Raw genomic sequence first — 20519 nt, forward strand, 5'->3', positions numbered from 1 at the left:
GGGAGAAAAAAGAAAGGAAAAAGATCCCAAGGTAGTGTGGTACTGGTATGGAATATTTGCCTTGCTTGAAATTTAAGACATATTTAACAAAGAGGATGCTATAAGTTAACTCTTTGGAGACTTTAAAAAGAAGTCTGCTCTTTGCTTTTTGTATTTTTTTTCCATGGGTTTAATTGCCAAGGACTCGTGGCTTCTCCTGTAATAGCAGTCATTACAACAGTGGATGAAGCACACCAACATCTCAACATTTATCTACCTACCTCTAAACTTGGGGATGGTCCTAGTTTTTAGTGGGCGTTAATAATTTGACTGTAAAGTGGGACCTGTACCTGAAAGATGCCTCCTGTGCCATCTCACTGACTTTAAGCAAACTCTCCCAAAGTAAACTCTCTTCCCTGTTGTGTTCCTAGCTGCTGGCATCAGGCTTGTCTCACTGAGTAGTGCTCCACAGCCTTGGCCCCATCACTAGCCTTTCATGACTGCCCAGGGACTTGCTGCATGGAGATGGTTTTTACCCAGTCTTGCTCCTTGTGAGCCTGATTCAACACCTATTAAAGCAATAGGACCTTTTGCATCAACTGTAATCAGGAGGCGAAGCCGGCTTGGGCCGTTTGGGTTTGCTAACAATTTTCAGAGCTTCACTAGCAACGTCTTACTATCGACTGCTGAACCTGTGTAGGGAGCTTCTGGCTGTCAGCATGGGATGACACAGAAGAGAGGAGTTTTGATTAAGTTATGCTTTGCAATGTCACCGAGATAAGAGGAAGTATCTGCAATCTTGAATTAAAGATTTCCTAGGCTCACTGCCTGCAGATCATACGCATTTATGATTCTAATGTATAGTTATAGACAACAATTCCTTTAGCGGCATTAAATTTTATAGCGGTTGTTTTACCTGCCGTGCAAAGTAGTCTGAAATTATTAAGTTAGGAGTTTAAGGGCAGCTTCTGTCAGAGAACAAAAATAAATAAATAAAAATAACACACACACACACAACCTCCCAGCAACACAGAAAATGTACTGCAGAAAACCAGAGACAATTAAGATAAGTCTTAGGAAAGATGCATTCAGCATAATTGCCTTGTCTGAAAGAGGAAGAGAATGTCGTGTTCACATTGTTTTCTCTTCCCCTAAATCAAGAAATGGAATTAAGCGAATCTGATGCAATCACAGCTCTGATTTGGCCGTAATTTTATGGCTGGGCCAAACAGTGAAGCTATAGTCTCCAGTCATGGCACGGCACAGTGAGCGCTGGCAGCGGTTCCAGCCCTTCATTACAACTCTAGCAAGAAACAGAAGGGAAGTTTGATAGGATTTCCCTAAAGATTTTGTCTTAAAATCAAAACTACTGTTCTGAAATCTACCTACCAGAAACTAGGACCTTTACAGTCCTTATAATGATTTTTTTTTTCTTTTTAAAAGCTCTAATCGTGACTATAATATGACTATATTTTTCATGCACCCGGTGAGGAGCCAAAATCAGTTCATTCTTTTTCCTCCCATTCTCCAAAGAAAATATCTTCATTTTCCATTTTGTCAACTTGCCCCTTTATTTTTTTTCTCTGATTTGGACAAAATGAACATTTGACATGGGAGCATTGTATTCTATAGCTCACCAGAAAATATATACAAAGATTAGTAGTAAATAGTATATGGCAGTTCTGTTTGTCATTCGCCTGAATTCATTCATTAATTAACATTAAGATAAAGTCTATAACAAATGGAAGGGGAAAATGCTTTCTGAATGCCACATTCCTCCCAAACTCAAGGCAGAAAGGAATTAATCACAGAGGGAGGAGGGCAGGGAGGAGTTCTTGGCAGCTGGGGAGACAATGTGGGATTTTGTGCAGCAAGGGGTGAGCAGAGCTCCACAAGCTGTGGGGAGAGGATCTGTGGAATCCTGCACAGCCAGAAGTTGTTATTAGGAAACAAATAATAACTGATGAGATGCCTGATTGCAGAGGAGAGCTGTATGGGATAACACTGTGGATGTTTGCTCAACAGAAACCATGAAATAGCCAAGTGTGCTCCCAACATGCAAAGCCAGCTGCCCAAGAAATACAGGTGATATGTGTTGGGAAGTTCACTCTAAAACAAAGGAGACCAACATCCTGCTCACAACAAGCCCAGAGACCACAGGAGTAGTGCTCTGCCTTTCTTGGGGCTGAGCCTCCCAGTGTAACTCATATCATATGGCCTACCAAACTGATTAACAGGCCATTAATTTGTAAGGGTGCACTCCAGCATCAGCATCACAGCCTCATGTGACACACAGTAAATCGTAGTCCTTTTGGGGAATCTCTAGACTACTGAGAGAAAAGAATTTCTGAATTAGGTAAAGGAGCGCACATGGACAATGGCTCTGGAAGCGAGGTGCACCTAGGAAGCGTGATGTGGACTGGGGGATTTGATTTTGACACTCCAACTCCTATGTAGACAGAAAGCTGGGCAGTCATTGTGTCTGAGCCATTCAGGAGGGCAACAAATGGAAAAGAAGAAGAAATTAATAAGCATTGGTCTAGCCCAAAATCATGCCTGAAGACAAACTTATTCAAGACAACAAAGTCATGAGAAGAAGAATATCCTTAATTCCCTACACATCAGCTCTTGATGACTGGGTAATAAATTAGATTTGGGATTTCTCAGGTAGCTCAGACCGTTTAGCTTAATAAGGAGAGAATGATAATTAGATCATATGGTGTAAATACCTACATGAGAACAGAAATTTGATAAGTGAGGGCTCTTCCATCTACCAAACAAAAACTCCAATTGACTCACTGAAGCTATAAACCCAAACTAAAAATATCATGCAAAATCCAGAATGTGAGGCCAGGTAACCACTACCAAGCTGTACTAACATTAGATTTCCCATTTCTGGCTATTCATTAGAAAGCTGTATCAATGGTTATGGTGGATTTCCTACTTCTGGCAACCTTAAAGTTGAAAAAAAAACTTTTTTTTTTTTTTTTTTTGAGGGAGTTTTCCCCAGAAGAAAAGGCTCTAATACAATTTTTGGGAAGGTGGCTTGTATTGTAGAAATGCTCACCCTATATAATCACAACTCCATGTGGTTTATAATCTGCAAATCCCTCTTCTGTGTGAACTCATCCATTCAAGGTGCTTAGTAGGGTCTGTCACAGGCTAAAGGGGTAAATTTCTGTGGGAACTGCTTGTAAAAATATTGGCAGCCCTTCACTGTGGCATCCCTATTAAATAAAGTTCCCTTTGAAATCACGAATACGTGTGAGAAAGAGACAGAGCTATGTAGATCATCACTGGTTAAATTTCAATGCTCTGCAGATAATTTTTGTAAGTACATATAAACAGGAAAAAAATGAAATAATTCAAAAGAAAAAGAAGGTCTGCAGTCAAAATTAACTGTCACATCCATCGAATCTATGGACATAAATCTGAGGACAGCTTACACTAATCAAGAATTGCTTCCAAATTCCCATCTGTCACAAAAAGATAAAGGTCATTCTTGCATTGTCTCTTGTCTCCTCCCCAAAATGCTCATAGTTTGCAGTCAGGCTTCTTTATACAAGCATGTGCCATAAAGCAATAAAGAGCTCCATTATTTTTCCTCTGGAAATGCATGTTTTTCTCTGATATGACTAATGGGGGCTGGGCTAAACAGACCATAATGTGAGTATCAAGAGAACTGATGAAATTGGGTAAAGGGTGAAGGGAAGGCCTAAAAGCTAGATAGCTGGTGTTTCATAAAAAGGAGAAAAGTTTTGGCAAAGATTGGCCAGTTGCTTAATCCAGCCCCAGTTAAATGCTTACCTCTCCAGCCTCCTGCAGTGAGTAATGTGGATGATGCAGTTGCACCGTAAGATGGACTGCCCAGTCATGCAAAGTGTGAACGTGCCTGGGATGTGTCTTAGTTTGCAAAAAATCAAGGCAGAGAGCCAAAAAAGAGGAGGTGCTGCCTGCCCTTATTCTGTCTTCCCATCCGATGCATGCATGAGCACGTCACTGCAGAGGCAAGAGCCCGAGGGTTTGGGCAAGTGTGCGTGGCCGTCACTGGCATATGAAGTAGCAAATATACTTATCCACATATGAGAACAGACTACCCTGTAGGGCTATAAAGACATGGAGTGCAGTCTTTTGGGTATTTCTACACCTTATTTTTTCCCCTTTTCAGAACAGTACCAGAGTTTGGCCTCTTCTTATAACTAGCATGTATAGCTCTCTTCTTAATATGTATTCGGTGAAAAGCAAACCACTCCTTGTTTTTGGGAAAGGGATTTTATATCTGAATTTTAGGGATACTAATTGGCAATCTCAGATTGAAGTCACTTTCCATGAGGTTTGCTGCCAGACTTGAGGCATTATTGATTGTGCAGCAAGGTTCAAAATCAAATTAAATGCATTGATTTGCTCCTAAGAAAATCTTGTACAACAGAACAAGCTGCTTCTGCAAGCGAGTTTCTTAAAATTAAAAATCAAAACAAAACAAAACAAACTCCCATTGCTTAATAAAAACTCTTCCTATCTGATGGAGTCTTTGTCCCTTTACAGGGACATCAATTATTTTTAGCTTTGATTGTGAAGAATAACACTAGTGGAACAGCTCTTGTGTGAGTCACAGTAGATAAGCAGCAACACTAAAAACATAGCTAGGATTTTGCCAGGTTGCTGGGATCGTAATGAAGGTGGTTTTGTATCACCTAGGAAGATAAAATTATGCACTTTCAAAAAAAAAAAAAAAGTGATACCAGTCCAATTTTGAGAGGGAAAATCTCTCCCCATTGTATCAAACTGATGCTCATTTTCTACCCTAGTACAGTTTGATATATTTGGGGATATTTCCTTACCAATCTCTTTTCACCTCTCCTAGGAATATAATAAACCAGCCTGCTTAGAGCGTTACAGATCAGCATCCAAGAGGAGATCAGGGAATAAGACATTTCTACCAGCTCCATTTGCAGAACTCGTATTAATCAAAATCAAGCACTGTGGTTACTTTTAAGCAGCCATGGCTCCTGAACCCTGGAGCTTTAACTTGTCATTTAAACAGTGGGGTTACTGCTTGTGTAAGCAGTCATGTCTGAGCTCTCCGTGATTTGGGACAACAAAAATGTGAAGTCAAACGCCCTTATTCTGTCTCAATTAGAGAGGCTGCAATTCCCAGGGTGAGATGCTGATGAGAAATACCATGGTGGCACTTGCCTTTCATTCAGAACAATTAATAAATGATTTGCAGCAATACACACAGGTGGGGGAGCTGAAGTGTTCCTCCCTGCCCTTTGCCCAAAATCTTAGCCCAGGCACCAACCCTGTCTCTGGGTCCTGAGCCCTCAGTGTAATGGTGTTGGGGTCAGAGCAGTGCTTCCCCGGGGATATGGGAACACCCACAAAGCACTCACTGGCAGGCTGGAAGGAGCTCTGGTGGGGAGGGGATCAGCTGGAGGGTGTCCTCAGGGGAGACAAGGGACTGAGACTTGTTTGAAGGAGGTCTAGGTAGGGAAGTGTGGCTTTGGGAATTAAACATCCATACGTATGAGGAAAAAGAAAGGTTAATCAATGGACACGTGTGTGGTGGCTGGAAAGAATGAGGTTAAAGGTAAACAAAGAGGAATGTGCAGATGAGGTGAGATGCTGTAGCCATGACATAAAAGTAGGGTGGGAAACACCCACCCTACTTTTGGCTTGTGCATACCATCAGCACAAGCACTTGGCCCTTATCCCCCTCTGTCACAGCTCCTTTGGGCTGTATCCTCAGCTGGGGTAATGCAGCACACCCAGGCAGGAATCAATTAAACTTCCTTCTGTATACCAGCAGGGACTCTCTTTTTCTCTTTAGAAAGCTTGCTCCCTGGGGCATAAATTGAGCTTTAATCTACAATAGAGCAGCACTATAGGGGCTCTGCTCTTGACTGGAGTATCTGGGAATTACCGCAATGCAAACAGTAATTTCATAATATTAATGTAAGCGTGTTGTTAGATTGCAGAGTCACACATTACTGTTAGTACTCTTGGAGTCAAGTTGCTCATGCACAGTATTGCAGCAGGTTTAATTGGGAGGGCTAGGTGGCTATGGAGGGGTCACGATGGCCATTTCCTGCAAGGATAATATGGTTTGCGCTGTCTGCAGCCCAACAGAACTACTGCACTGAAATTGGACATTATTCAAGGCTCTTCAGAAATTTCGCTTTTTAAATATGGACACAAGGGAAGGAAAACTGTGACTGAAAAATTTCACTGTCATCACTTGTAGGAGTGTTTTTTTCTTTCATTTCACTGTAGACGCACAGTATTTTCCTCCTTTGTAAAGCAGTTTTACGATACACAGATGGAAAAGGGCACAAAGTGCGCATTCACATTAAGTATTACTAGCTACCGTAGAGAGCTCATGATCTGGATGAATCTCTCAGGTGAGACCCTGACCTCACAGCAGTCAGTAATAATGCTCCACTGACTTTGGAGAGTGAGATTGTGCTTTCAGGGCCTTATGGACAGCATCAGCTTGGCAGTCTGCATCTGTTGCTGCACTGTGGGATGGAAGTCTTGGTGCCAGGTCCTGTGCTCTGTCTGTTCGCGTGGAGATTGGGTTTGGGGTTTCTTTGGTGATTTCTCAGCTAGATAATAAAGATGTAAAACAGTGATGTGTGGAAGAATGGAGCAAAAGCAAGCTGACGGTGTGATATTGTCAGTGCATCCTCTTTTCCAGAGATGCTATTTCTACTGAATCCACACTGAGCAAAAACCTAAGCAAACCTTAGCTTGACCTGCTTCTAAAAGCTGTGGACTCTTCCCACAAGCTCATCAGGTGTCTTGTCTCAGACATCCAAGAAATGAGCTTCCCAACTGTTGTCATATTGATATGTGAAGAAGCAGATTTTGTAAAATACCAAGAGAGTGAAAACCATACATGACTTTGTAAATTAAAAAACTGATTCGATACTGTGCCTGAAAAATAATAATAAAGAAGCTAGCATAGGTCATCCTCATATCAAGAAATACTGGAGTGCTAATCAGAGGACTACAGAAGACACCTAAGCTGTCATACTATAAAACTGATGGATGTCAGGATAGTGTACATTCAGCTTTTGACCTTTTGTTTGCATATTATGATGACTTTCTGTGTTGCCTATCACAGTGATGCAGGTATTCGCAAATCTGAGTAACAAACTAGAAATTCACAATGAACTGCAAGGGCTGCAGCAGTAATTAGTAAGATTCAATTTCCACACTTCGCCTGTTTCACATTAAAGTCATTTTCCATTAGAGCCGTTTCTGTGGCAGTAGGTTAATTACTTTTTTTTTTCTTTTTCTAACAAGTTACTTCAAACAGCTAGGTAAATTATATGCACATTCCAATTCTACTTATTTACAGCAATGAATGGACAACTCCATAAATGTCTAGCTTAATTTGGCAGTGAATTATGGAGGCCACCCCAAGTTGTCCTTTATTAGCCTCGACTCAAAAGCTGTGACAGTGATTGCTGAAAGGTTGTAAAGATTGAACAAGGTGTCATAAAAACACAACAGTGGCAATAAGAAATGTAAGTATTTATCGATAGCTGGACACCAGCTAGTGTGTGCAAGCACTGTATTGCGTTCTATACATCTGTAATATTTCTCTACATATGTCTCGATTTGGCTGCAGAAAACTTGAGACTACACAAAACTTGACTCTAATTCAGCAGGTCACTCCCCCTCAGAACTGCAGAGTTAATTTATAATGCTAAAAGTAAATAACTCATTGAAAAAAAAATAGTTATTAACAATAGATATATGTTTTGGTGGAGGTCAGGTAACAACCCACAGCAACACTCACAGGCTATGCAAAGAAACTGCCTGTTTAACGTGTTAAAAATATGTGAAAGCCTCATTTCTTATGCTCTTTCCTTAAGTATCTGTTGTTATCCAGAGCTGGAGACAGGATATTAAGCTAGACAGATCTTTGGTCTGACTCAGGTATGTGTGCTTGGACATAAACACCAAGGATACACAAATCATTCCCCTCTGCTCGGTGAAGGTAGAAGTACCTTCAGCACAGAGGAGGCAACTCTGCTCTTCTTGGTCCTGGCAAGAAGAGCAGCAGAGAAGAGGGGTGTTCCTGAGAAAAGAGCCGAGGAGTGCCCTGTCCACAGGCACCAGGGCATGGGCAGTGTGTAGTCACATCTCCTGTGATGAGCCAAAATGAGTGAAAGCTATCCTCTCACACTGAGGAAAAAAAAAAATCACAGCATATACGCTTTGTCCACTTGTCAGTTGAAAAGGGTTATGTGAGCTGAATAGCTAGGAAGGCTATGGAGAAAAGAGCAAGAAAAAAGGGTATTATTTGTGCTTTTTCAAAAAAAAAAAAAAAAAAAGCCAGCTTCTATTCACCTCTTTTTGTGTGTTAGGTGTAAGTGGTAGATTTATATCCACACTGTCATGTAAAAGCCCCTGAAAGTTAATCTCTCTCTTTTTTTTTTTTTCCCTAATATACCATATGTCCTAAGAAAGATGAAAATGCAATAATGTGTATCCAGCTCCAGGCCTGCTCTCCTACTGCAAGCAAGCGCTACTCTGCAAGAGCTAGAACGGTGCCTCCGCACACATAGACAAAAATCTGCAACATTAGAGACCAAACACCTCAATTTTGCTGGGCCTCTGAGTCATAATCCTTAATGAGGTACAAGCTGTGTAGCTACAGCTCCCTGAGCTGACATTAAGGAAAATAAACACTGCTCTGCCAGAAGCAGAGCTGAGAAAGCCCAATTTTCTATGGGCTTGCATGCTACAGCCCTACTCTCTCCTCTTCACAAGAGATCTCCTGCTTCCTTCCATACGTCACCTGTGGTTCATGCTTTCAGTCTCATTTCTCCAGCCCCCTTCACATCTGCTGATCTCTGCCACCCATGGATGTGTACATCCTACATCCGACCTCCTCCCCTGTGCCCAAGGACCGCCTAAGCCAAAGGCAGTTTTTGGGCATGCAACTGGGTGATGGCAAGGCCCAGGCTAGGCCCAACAGCTGCGTGGTGTTATCCAGCCAATCTCTCTGTCTGCCTACTTTAAAGTCGAATGTAGGGGCCCAGTTCTCAGAGCTCAGTGAGGTAAAAGCTGGGCTAATACCAACGTGGGTCATTTGCCCCAGATAAAAATGAGGGATGCTGAAGCTGGAAGCATCCCTGTCCTGCTTCAAGTCCCCTGGCTCTGAGGGCTTATAAGCTTGTCTGGGAGACTTTTATGACTTCAGGGGCATTGCTGCTGCTCAGAGCATGAGCAAACTCAGCTCACTCCAGTCTGCACAAAGCCTGTGTGGACACACTCACTTGAGAGCTAGATTCACAGAGCAGCTGCTGCCACTGCTCAAAACAACAGCGATTGTCCTCAACCAGGCGAAAAAATTCAACCAATGAACTAACTAAAGAAACAAGACACAAAAAGCCCAGGGATTTGAGAAAACATCTTCTGGGAAGTGGTGAGGAAACCAAATGAACACAACATGTCTATCACCGAGCAAAAGTTACTCTTTTGTGGAGGTTTATAACAGGAAAAATTTAGCCTGAATGAAGCATGAATGGAAATGCATGCGCAAAGCGCCGGAAAAAAAACAGCATCACCAGGGTTAATGAAGCAGCCTCTGCCAGTACCCAAGGACCCACTGACAGCGATGATATGCTAATGAAGATGTTGTTTATGCCAAGACCAGAAGGCCTGTGCTGGGATAAACCCACAGCTCTGACTATTCGTCAACAGAAGATCCCACTGGAAGAAAGCGACAACATTACAGTGCCCTGCCTGTGCCATTCCTCCTCTCGGTGGCACCTCCGAGATACCCCAAATGTGAAAATGCAAACAAAGCACAGCAGATTTTAGTAAACTTTATGGAGGATGAAGTAAGCAAAAATGTGGCTTTTCCAGCCTACGTGATCCATTCTATGAGGCCAAAGGGCTGTACGGTAACTGCTGGTCTCTAATTATCCCCAAAACAATTTGTCATCACCAATGTGGAGGAACTGCTGGCCTTTGTCTCTTTTTCTCTACATAACACACGACCACCCCTTGGCCAGAACACTTGAGCTCAAGCATCTCACTGAGCATGGCTGGAACACGGTGTGTGTCAGTGGGTGAAATCGGTTGTGTTTAGTGTAAAAACCTTTACATTTCACTGAAGTCTCACTTGGAGCTCTGCTGCATTGATTTCCTGCATCTGAAAGCACAAAGGCAAACAAATTAAGGGAGTTCCTAATTCTGACACCAAATGGAAACACAATCTATTGACCAGGCAACCCCCTCACTTGTAGTGCTATGTTCTCCTAAGTAATTACACTTACCAGCTAATTTTTAGTGTTAGCACTTATGTTTGTCTATATCTGGAGGTATTTGAACAGGTAGAAAATGTTTAAAAGTGGAAAGGGTTTAAAAATCAGCATCTTTCCAAGTTCATCTCCTTTATCTGCCAGGTCTTTTCTTCCACTTCCTTCTGCTGCTTTACTGGAAGGAGAGGGCCGTATCCCCCATTCCTGATTCTCCTCCCTAATTTCCACTATAGACCATTATCTGGGAAATGTCAGAGCAACAAGGTAAATGATCCTTTTCTTCTAAGCATTTCCAATTTCTGCCTTCATCTAGTGACAACAGCAAAAAATGGATCTGCAAGAAACCAGATTTCCATCAAGATGACTGAAGCACCAGGCTGTGACCTGTCAAATCCCTCTGAAACCTTCTTTTAATTGCTCTTCAAAATAAGTGCTTCCTACAGAGTCCCTTCTCATGTTCAGTGCTCTTTTTTGCCCTGAGTTTGCCTAATGCTTAATGAAATCTCCAATATCCCATGACAGTTATATACACAAAGCTAACCCCATTTCTTGGATAATGGGTCATTTTTCTCCATTTAACAGGTACAGAGTAATACTAAATTCAATGTCTCTTCCTTATTTTTCAGGAATTTCAGATGCTTCGTAGGGGTCATTAGAGAACAGCTACCACCTCATTGAGCATCTTACAGTCTGATAATGCCAGGTGTGAAAAGGCTTTTACTGCAAAGTGGGTAAGGTAAAGCAGAGACATGGCACAGGTGGAGGGGATGAAGGCTTTAGCAGGGGTCAGGCTGGTTCAGAAGTGGGAGATGTCCCCTCCTAGGACCCACTGCACTCTGCCCAGCTGCTCACAAGAGTGATCCAGAGCTCCCTGAGGTCTTCGCTGCTCTTCCCCTTTCCACTCATGCCTTAGGGTCACCCAAAACTAAGCACTTTTTTCCTCTTTTTGGGAGAATTGAGCTGTCTCTCAATTCCTCCCCTTCCGCTTGAGGGGCTTTGTACCATGCACAGTCTGTGGTCTTTTTTTGAGAAACACTCATCTGTATACCTAAGCTAAGTTTTTTCCTTGCTGCCCAGTGGAGTATGATAGCGAGGATCTGAGTTGACATCCAGGCAGAAAATTCCCTATGTGAATTCTTATTTGTAGGCCCACTTTGGGGGATGGTTAAGCTTTATATCTATGCTGCAACTTCTTGTAAATATAAATTGTAGGAGCAGGAAATGAAAAACTGCTTATTTTACCCCGCCTTTTTGTGACCGCACGTAACTGGAGCCATCAATGCTCCCCTATACTGGTAGAAGGGACAAATAATGCGTGATATTTTGTTTGCAACCAACATAAGCTTACAGAAATGGAAGCACCCTGGTTAACAAAAAGGCTGTCTAGATGCAAACGTATGGCTCACACTACTCACCAAGAAGAATTGTTTTATGGCATTGCTTGCCAGTTGCTTTAGAGAGACAGATTCTGGCTTTAAAAATTGCTGTCTCTGCTCACCATAGTGGAGTATTTCTATCACAACAATGATAGGGCTTCCAGAAAGAATGGCAACTTTCACATTTCATCTTAAATATTTATGTATCTACGATAGCACATCATTTCAGTGGAAAGTGTTGATACGTATTATTAAACAAGGGTACAGCCAGGGCTCAGCTTGGCCAAGACATTAAAGCGAACACCTCCACAAGCTGAAGGCCGTTCCGCCTACTCTTATCTGAACCTGTATAAATTATGGAATAGTTCATCTGTATGATAGTGTTGCTGAGTTCTCATAATCCATATTAACCCTGCAGATCATGAGCCATCTGTGGTAACTACAGTACTTCCAGCTAAACAAAGATCTTTTTCCCTCCCCTGTAATCCATGCTGTATGGAAGGAAAAAAGCCAACAATTTGTACTTCAGTAGTTTTCAGAAGATGAGAACTCCTCTGAGCCACAAGAGACAGAACTGACGCTCACATTTCTGGAATAATAAGATGGATATACTTCTTACAACTGTTTTACACCATGTGTTAGCAAACCCACACAAAAGGAAGTTGCTTATCCAAAACATCAGAGACTTGACATAGGCTTGCTAATATAATGAGAGGCCTGTCTTCTATGTGTGAGGGCTGGTTTTGTTTGTTTGCTTGCTTGTTTTAGATGCCAAGTAACATTTGGATGCTACGTGGAGAGGTCTGGAAAGAGCGTATCTGCAGCTGAGTTGATAGCACCACTATTACAGAAATCACAGTTCATCTACAGAAAATCTACACAGCAGAAGCCTGTGACTTAGAGCAGCCAGAACATGTACATGCTCTGCCTCATTTCTCTTCATGTGCTACAAAGAGCAACAGTCTATCACACGTAATTTTGCAACCCAAATGAGATTTTTGGACACTCAGTGGACACTTGCACTGGCTTTTATCAATATTTTTTAATTAAAGGCTTCTTTACTCTTTGTGAAGAAAAAAATACCCCAAACACCTGGGCAGGATTGCCATGAGGACTTCCATTGCCCGCTAAGCTACAATGCATGTTTCCCCTTCCTCCAATACTCCAGTTACTTGAGCACATAGCTATGTGCACATTTTATCTTACTTAAAATAAACCCAACCCTTTCAGTCATCTTTTGTTTTGTATCACCTTGACACATTTCAGTACCAACCAGTGGCCTGTGCATCAGAGGTCTCAAACCACTGATTTACACAATTCATCTGTTGTACAGTTCGAGCATTAAGACTATTAGAATGCTGTTTGGAAAGAATCTCTGCAACCTTCTTGCACTTTTCTGAAGATAACAAATACTTGGCTGCCCCAGCTATCATCAGCATCGCAGGAAACTTTCACTTAAACCATCTGGATTTCATCTGTGATCAATTGAACTGGCATCTGGGTCTTGTTTTAACACAGAAAAATCATTACTCTTTGTATAATTACATTCTCTGTAGAGAAGATAAGTGTGTTTCCAGGTAAGAAAAATTAAGAGAGAGACATTATATTATCTCAGAGTGTTTTCTCCATTAAAGAGAATTTTATCTACTTTTAAAAGCATCAGAAATTCACTAAACCTATAAAATAAGCATAGGAGGGGCTAGTATTTTCCTATAGATCAAAAACATAAACTAATAAACAAAAAGCAAAAGCAGAAAACACAGCAGAGGCAAAACATATACGGCATTCCTGCCTATTACAAAAACAAAACCAAAGTCATTTCTGCAAGCCTCAAAATCCTGCTGAGTGCCAAGCACCAGAGACACCAGGCATGAACCTTCAAACCCAGCAGGATCAGCTGCTCTGCTGTCCTGTGAGTCAGGTGGGAGGAAATAAATGACTATTTCCCCTGCTTCTGGAAAAGGAAAAAAAATAAAATAAAAATCTGTGCGATCACATTTGCCAACATGTGAACACAAACCATATTAAACTTGCAGTGGTCATGCAGATTGATGATGGCCCCTATGGCATATAGCTGTTCTGACAGCCATTTACTCTCCAGAGTTGTTTCAAAACTGATGAAAAGAAGTGAATTGGAACAATGATGCTACTTCTCTGCAAAGTTTTAAGACTCCTCCATAAAGGGTTCCTGAAGCATGATGCCCTCAAAACCTGTGGCTCTCAGAAGAAATCCTTCTAGTCTTTTAAAGTCATTTCTATAGAAGAGGGGGAATAAAAGAAAGACAGACAGTTTGAAAATATCCTTTAATTGAAATTGTGCCAACCCACAGCTTGTGCCCAAGAACAAAACTCTGGTTTGGAGATACTCATAAGGCTTAGGTGCCTAAATGTGGGGTCACCTGTGACTGTAGGACCTGCCTTCCTCAGTCCACCTTGCTTTTCCTCACCTGCAGGGCATGGCACTTCTCTCCTTTCTTTCCGTGCTGGTGTCACAGTGAGAGCAGGCATTCAATATTCTTAGGATGGACCTGTAAAAATTATCAGGAATTAGGAAAATGCTCTAGTTTCCCCTCAGCCTTGCCCATTAACTCCTCCCAGCTGGTCGCTGGCTGCCCTGGCAGTTCCTGTGCAGCTCCAAGGTCACAGTTTTCCACCTGACATTTCCCCAGCGCTTCCTGGCAATAAGCATGCTGAGCAACTTCTAATTTACTATCATCTGAGAAACAATAGTTTTCTACTCTCATTCCTGCTAGTCACCCCGCTTTTTCCCTTTTTGCATTCATCACTGCTTCTGCTGAGAACAAAAGCAAAATATTCATTTCACTTTGGTGACAAACTGGCTGTATTTATTTCCATTCTATCCTCACTAAATGACAGCCCCACTTCTTCATTTTCCTGATGCTTCTTCATTTTCCCAGTGGCTGAAAGTTTTTTGTATTGTTTCTGCTGTGTTTTTTTTTTTTTTTTGCTATATTTTATTACTATTTCTATTAATATCATTTTCAAAATCATTGCCATCTCGGCTCAATTCTTGGCAATTTTTACTTTCTTGTTGCACTCTGTTAACCTCAGGACATCAGTCTTGCCAGAGGCTGGATGTTTACTCTTAATACTTGTCCTGCAGCTCTTATTCCCCTCGTATGACCTTAACCTTTTCTTTAATATTTTTATCTGTGCACTTGGTTCCAAACTCCACATTGTCATCAAATCAAAGATGCAAGGCCTACTCTGCAATTCAGCTTTTATGCATGCCGAAACAGCCAGCTTCGCAAAGGTTGACCCTTTAAAATCAAAAGCATTGTTTACATGTCCCTTAACATTATCTACTCCTTCAATTTGAAGAAATCACTTGAGCCAAAGTTGATTTCTAAAACAAGTACTTTATAATATTCTTATTTTTTTTAACCAATTCAAAGCTTCAATAGATCAGCACATCTAATTTGTTCAGAAGCCATGTGGAAAAGAAGAGGTGGGTGTTCATTTCCCAGAAAACCTGAATCCTACTCTAGCAACCAGCATGTGCTTTAATATGGAAGGCTAGCCACAGTTCTCAGAAGGATTGATCCAGACAGTGTTAGGAAAGCCATTAGCTGCATCCAGGGCTAAAGTCGGGGATAACAGTCCCTTGAGTCTTCTCTAGTGAAGCTTCAAAAGTTATTTGGATGCTTTCCTGTTTCCCTAGGGTGACTTGGCTTGTCATTGGCATGCATAGCACCATTTCTTGTTTCTGTACTTTCTGACCGGTTGCAGAATGCAAATTTTTTTCATCTGAAAACAATTAATTTTCCTCTTCACTTTACAACTATTTTTCATCAAGAGTTCATTATGGCTTTGTATGTTACGTTTAGGTTCCTTTAGTCTCCCTTGCATACAAGCTTTGCTGACTTCTTACCATGTTAAAACAACTACGTCAGTTCCATAACTGCTCTGGAAATGTAAAATAAAATCACTGGGCTGCAGGCAGTCCCAGAGTTATGGGAGGAAAGCCTCCTTTTCAGAGTTACTTCTGTTTCTGGGCATCCCACAGTTTTCACCCTGGGCACACCTGGAGTCACAGGGTTCTTCTTCAGAGGCAGACCAGAACTGACATTCAAGAATTAGAGCCAAACTTAATCTAAACGATAGCCTGCAGCGTGGTTTGGGAATACAGCTGTTTCTGACTTCTCTTTACTCCCTTAATCATGCAGCAGTGTCACGTGGCTAATATTAGCCTCGTTAGAAGGCATGAGAACCAGCCAAAGCCTGAAAAATTATGTTTGGACTTGGATATGCCACAGGAATGGCTTCTGGTACGGACCTTCTGGAGGCTCAAACCTGCCTTTCCACATGCTGAATAGTGTCTTATTCCTCACTGAGCCATGCTGAGATGAGGATGGGGACGAGTGAGGCACTTCTTAAAATAAAAGAAATGAGAACAGGGAAGGGATAGGGGATGGATGCCACTCCCCAAAACATACACACACACACAGAGCACTGTTTGACCACTCGGGGTGGGGTTGATGCCTCAGTACTGGAGATAGCCCCCTATCGCTACTGTGCATGCAGTAAAATGGTAATCCACATACCTTGATTACATCCCTCTCCCTGCAGGCAAGAATTCCTTCCTTCTGAATGGAAACACAAGATTTGCTGCAATAAACAAACCTCGAGCTAGTATGCTCGTTGAATACAAACCAAAAAAAAAAAAAAAAATCGCATTTTTTTCCCGCTGGACTTTTTTTCCAGAAAAAAAAATAAAACAACAACAACAAAACACGACATATTTGGTTGTTTCTGTTGTAAAACCAGCTGCAGATTATAAACCTGCCAGCCACCCAGGGCGAACCCCTAGTGACTCATCAGTACCACAGGGTGGTACCTGCCTCACCTGCACAGCTGCCCAGGTGGTGGGGTTTGGCTCTCTGATGGGATAGGATCACAGCACCACAGACTTGTTTGGGTTGGAAGGGGCCTTAAAGACTGTCTGTTTCCACCCCCCTGCCATGGGCAGGGACATCTCCCACCAGCCCAGGCTGCCCAAAGCCCCATCCAGCCTGGCCTTGAGCACCTCCAGGGATGGGGCACCCACAGCTTCTCTGGGCAGCCTGTGCCAGCGCCTCACCGCCCTTTGAGTAAATAATTTCTTTCTGACATCTAATATATATCTTCCCTCTTTCAGTTTAAAAACCTTTCCCAGAAAAAGAGAAGAAAAAAAAAAAAAAAGAGCATAAAATTAATCAATACAGAAGATAACATCTAATGACCACACATGCCATCAGATGCCGTACTTCACGTATGATCACAGGTTAGTATTCTTGCCTAATAAGAGTCATGAGCCACTGAACTTCAACAGAAGCAATCAAAATGATCTCTAATTCTGGGGACAATAATCAATAAATGTTTACTTAGAAATACTCTTGCAATTTATAGCTCCTTCCTTCAAAAACGTGTTCTCTCTCTACTGTGCAGCAACTGCAGTGAAAACACTTGGGCAGAAGCAGCAGCAGCAGCTGGAAGCCACAGCATCGTTGACCCTGTGCATCGTGAATTCATGGCAGCCACAGTGCTCTGCACAGCTCGACAATCCCAGCTAAAGCACCACTGAGCTACTAGAAGGGTAGAAAGCAGCCTCATTTTCTTTGTGATCGTGTTAGGAGCGAGGGGGCAAGGTCCATTTGGCAGGGATGTATTTGGGATGCCCCCACGTTTGGAGCAAAGGGCCAACTAATGAGTTCACACCTGAAGGGCTGGCTGCAGGACTCTGCGTCCCACTGATTCAATAGCCATGAGTATATTGTCCCTACGTTTTTGTCTTTAAACTCATTGTTAGTCTATGAAACACCCTTGGGACAACTCAGTTTCTTTAAGGAAGAGACTTCATCAGGAGCTTTGAGAAATCAATGTACACCATGTCTACTGGATTAACTTTATCTGCATGCACACTGATTCTGTTCTCAGAAAAAATAAAAAAAATAAAAAAGTAAAAAAATAAAAAAAAACAACTAACAACAGACTTATGAGGCATAGTTTCCAAGCTGTGCCAGCTCATCCCCATTATTTTAAATTTGTCCATATGTCTACTAATTCTCTTTTTTATAATGCCTCTCAAAAATACCCCTCAAATCAAAATCAGATTTATGAGTATGCAGTTCCTTGGGTCCTCACAGGGGCCTGCCTTGAAGAGGGCATCACGTGTCCCACTCCTTCTAACCTTGAGCTTAATTTAAGAAAAGCCAATTGAAGCAATAAGTTCTTCACCACAGTTAATAGTTTGGCAGTTTCGTATCAGAGATGCTCTGGGGCTCCTGTGCGAGTGCCATCTGGTCCTGTTGATCTGCTGTTGTCCATTTTATTGGTTTGTTTTAAAAAGGCTTTTCATGTCAGTTCAGTATGAGACCTTACCTCAGACTTGCCCAAGTGAAGTTTTCAGGATGGCGATGCCACTGGACTATGGAATTGGGGCAAACACCAACACAAGGATCCATTTAGCTTTCCTGCCACCACTCCGAGTCCCTTTTACTCTGGTCATTTATCAGCTATAGTGAGTTTCTGCCAGAGACCTTCTGTTTCTGACATGATGGAAAATTTTCTTATTATTAGCTCCATGCCTTTAGTGTGCTGCTACCAAGAACTTTCTTATTGCCTTCTTGTGGTTTTACATTTCCTTTTACAGAACATGTATTCTCTTCTAATTTTCTCATTCGCCTCTATTCTGAAAGATCTTTTTTAATTCTGCTTTAATGTACTTTGCTCTTTATCTGTGACAATTTAGAGTCTTTTTTTTTTTCAACACATAATGTATTCCTACTCTGAATTTTCAATATATTTTTTAATGTTTCCACGTGCCTTTTAGCTAAAGAAAACTAATTTTATTTAAAAAAAAAAAAAAAGCATACTTAAGGTTTATTTCTAAAAAATTTTCTCATTTGTACGTTTTTGTCCTTTTTGAAGCTCTACAAAGAGATCTTTGGGTAATTTATTTCCTGTGGACTTGCTGAATTTGGGTGCCTTGTGGTCTCTATGCTAAAACACGCTGGTGATATTTGCGTCCGCGGCGAACCTCTGCTCACAGCTCAGGGTGACACCAGGAGCTGCTTTTTCTCAGCTGTGCTCTCTGCCTCTCTGCTGTAACAAGCAGTTATTTGTGGCATCTACAAATATAATCTCTGCCTCATACTTCCTCATAACATTTACCAGGCTGCAGGACATCACCGAGACCTCTGATTCCCTTTGTTCTCAGCCCTTTCATGCTCTCTAACTCCATTTAGAGTTTCTCCCCGCTTCTCAGCCAAGGTCACCAGCCTGGTCATGCTGTTCAATATTCTTCCTTCAGGCACAGTGTTTCAGGCTGCAGGGGCTCTCTGTTACCTGTGTGCCACAGACGACTGATTCACCCGGTTTGACTCCAAGCTCTTTTCCAACACGACGTAGCACAACGTCACCTGCAGTTGCCTCATCAGCTGCAGCCTAGAGCTGCTCTGTCCCATGGCTCAGCTTGTTTTCCACGTTGCTGCTATATTCATTACATCAGTACCACCATTTAAAAGTCCTCCCGTTTTAATTTTTAGCCTCTACCCGTTTAATTTTTGGACTTCCAGCTTAGAAACGCCAGCACATATCTGTTCCTCGCTTTGATGATAAAGGTTTGGGGGTTTTATTCATGACTGCTCCTTGTTGTCTGCCTCATTAAATTAATTAATTGAGGAAATTAATCAGCTTCAGTCTTATCTTTTTCATGTTGTTATTATTTATTCCCCAATATGGATGTGATTGAGTACTGTACATGGTCAGGAAAGATCTTTGTGTAAATTAAGAGAGCTACAGGATGTTTGTTCAGTGACATCTTAAAAAAAAAATTAAAAAAAATGCTAGAGAGCAGATCTGTTACTCTCTTGTGCTATTTCTTAATTAACAGAACAGAGTTGGGCAAAATCAGTCCTGTCAAGAAGCAAACTAAGCAGGATAGCTTCTCAAATGCTCATGCTGAATCCTCAGAGGGCACCTGTAGTGGAAACCAACTAACAAAGCACAGACACACGCCAAGGTGCCTGTGCTCCCAGCTGCAGGGCCCGAGAAAACCCATGACTGCAATGTGGACGTGGGCAGGGGTCCTGCTTGTCCTGAGCAGGGGTCACAGGGCCTGCTCCACCAGAAAATCCCCCTGCAGCTGTGTCACGGGAAAACAAAAAGAACAAACTTCCAAGACACCGCGCTTGACACCAGAGACATCATCACAGCACACTTGCTATGCCGTCAGATCCCATCACCCCAGGGGAAAAAAAAAAAAACAAAACTATTATTTCCCATTACTGGACCAAACCTACAGATTTTAACAGATTATTTTCACTACGGCAGCAGGAAATAGTGTTGAGCACCATCTGTCGTGTCTCAGCCCGCTGCAAGCCGTGGTGAAAGCATGGCCATTACTCACCTCTTGTGTAACAGCAGCAGCAACAAGCCTCCCCCTGGCCAGAAACCCACGCTGATGGGGCATTGTACGGAATTATAATGCCAGCCCCACAGATTTTGCATACCATGGAGAAAGCAAACCTTTTCATGGGTCAGCCACACATATATAACCTGCTCTAAATTACCTAGCTCGCTAGCTAGCCTCCACCAAATGCAGCGTGGGATGCAAAGAGCCCTGAGAAACTCAGCAAACACTCAGAGCGGTTGGACCACGCGGGCACCGCTGTGGTTTTTCAGTGCTGGAGAAGCAAAGACAGCTCGTTGAGAGCTAGCCTAGGTGTGGTTGCATCGCACCCAGCTGACGTGTGGGGGGAACAGTCAGACTCCTTACCGTCACTGATAGGCACCAGCCTGGGGCACAGGGGAGCTGAGCATCTTATTCTTGCTTCTCTCTTATGCAAACTCTGTGGGTGAAGGGCTGCAGGTTTGGTGT

At 42.2% G+C, this 20519-nt stretch overlaps 1 long non-coding RNA gene across 1 annotated transcript; it reads right to left on the reverse strand.

The window, feature by feature from the left end:
• Positions 1 to 13927: 13927 nt before the first annotated feature.
• On the reverse strand, positions 13928 to 16417 carry LOC119715670 (uncharacterized). Its single transcript, XR_005262960.2, has 2 exons — positions 16204 to 16417; positions 13928 to 14166 (listed from the first exon to the last, which is right to left on the reverse strand). It is a non-coding gene; the product is annotated as an uncharacterized lncRNA (long non-coding RNA).
• Positions 16418 to 20519: the final 4102 nt, after the last annotated feature.

Source organism: Anas platyrhynchos, chromosome 1, assembly GCF_047663525.1.
Source record: "Anas platyrhynchos isolate ZD024472 breed Pekin duck chromosome 1, IASCAAS_PekinDuck_T2T, whole genome shotgun sequence".
In the NCBI taxonomy this organism is placed as follows: Eukaryota; Metazoa; Chordata; class Aves; order Anseriformes; family Anatidae; genus Anas; species Anas platyrhynchos.